Source organism: Chrysochloris asiatica, unplaced genomic scaffold (assembly GCF_000296735.1).
Source record: "Chrysochloris asiatica unplaced genomic scaffold, ChrAsi1.0 scaffold00315, whole genome shotgun sequence".
Classification (NCBI taxonomy): Eukaryota; Metazoa; Chordata; class Mammalia; order Afrosoricida; family Chrysochloridae; genus Chrysochloris; species Chrysochloris asiatica.
Genome location: NW_006408833.1, coordinates 2,406,364 through 2,408,014, shown reverse-complemented (window position 1 = coordinate 2,408,014; position 1,651 = coordinate 2,406,364).

Genomic DNA, 1,651 nt, shown 5'->3' with positions numbered 1-1,651 from the left:
TCTCAGGCATTTCCAAGGCCTGCCCTCCTTCCAGAATGGAGTCCAGGTCTAACTCTAGGTCATTTGTCTCAGACATTTTCTCTTGTTTCTAGACGTGCTGATATGGTCATCTGCTTTTGCTTCTTAGACATGTTTAGTGTTTATCTGTGGCCTTAGTACTTAATTGAGTATGTGTTTTGGTATTTTTTATGCTTTCTGATTGCTTCCAGGAAGATGTGACCAGGATGTGGCCTTCCTTTTTCACTTTTCTTATTGCTTAACTCAGAGCAACTTTCACAGGTGTTGTCTGTTTTCCTGGTATATGGCAGTTGGTATTGGTTCTTGCCTGGATTTTGGTGTTTTATAGAGTGTGATTGTAGCTTGGCTATATGGCAGCAGTTTCTGACTCCTCTTGTGTAATATATGGAGAGAAAGAGTCCTCCAAAGGTAGAACAAGGAGCATAAAACAACAAAACAGCACAAGTAAAAGAAAGAAAAACAAAAACAAAAACTAGACTGAATACTGCAATCTAGAATCACAGAAAAGGGAGAAGAGGGAGAAAAGAAAGAAAAAAAAAAACAACCTCTGTAGCCTAATATGAGTATGACTTTAATGTTCTCTCTTCAGCTTTTTGCTTTCAAGTTTCCAGTGTTGGTTTTTATGCTTTAATTTAATTTTTGGCCTGTGTTGTTTTTAAATTCTTTTTCTCTCTCTACAGCCCTGTCCTGCCCTTTCCTGTATTAAAAAACAATACAAAAAACAAACAAACAAAAAACTTTCAGGGTCTGCTCTTGGGCTGAGTATCTGTGCGCATGCGTGGCAGAAGAACCCACCAGTGGTGAGTGTGGGAGCTGTCCACTCGCTCAGGCTCCCCCTCTAGGCACCAGAATGGAGGTGCATAAACAGTAGGCTTGCCAATGACCAGATACCAAAAAAAAAAGAAAATCAGAACAAAGCAAAACTGACAAAGTGTATTGTCCACCTTTGCTCCAAGGTTCCCATGGCATTTTTCAGTGGTGTTTCTGCTTTCTCACTTGGTCTTGCCATTTGGTCTTGCCCAAGATGTCAGCTCCAGACCTCGGAGCCTAACATATTCAAAAGTATGTGATTTCTTACTTCAACTTCAAGTTCCAGTAGCTGTAAGCCTTCAAACTTTTAAAATATTCCTAGCTTTGTGATTCTGAGTTTTGGAGCTCTGCCCTGGATCTGCTTTGCCTGGTATTATGTGGTATGGCTGACAGCGAACTTCACTGCACCTCCACCCTAGCCGCCATCAAGCCCTGCCTCTCTATGAGGTACCAAACATGATATCCTTTTCCAGGGAATGGTCCCTCCTGATAATACGTCCAAAGAATGACAGACAAAGTCTCACCATCCTGGATTCTAAGGAGCATTCTGGCTGTGCTTCTTCCAAGACAGATTTGTTCTTTTAATATTCTTCTCCAACATCATAATTCAAATGCATCAATTTATTGCCAGTATTCCTTATTCATTGTCCAACTTTCCCCTGCAATATGAAGTGACTGAAAATACTATGATTTAGGGCTGGCACACCTTAGTCCTCAAACTGGTATTTTTGCTATTGAATACTTTAAAGAGGCCTTTTACAGGAAATTTGCCTAATGTATTTGATTTCTTGATTGCTACTTCTACAAGTGTTGATTGTGGATC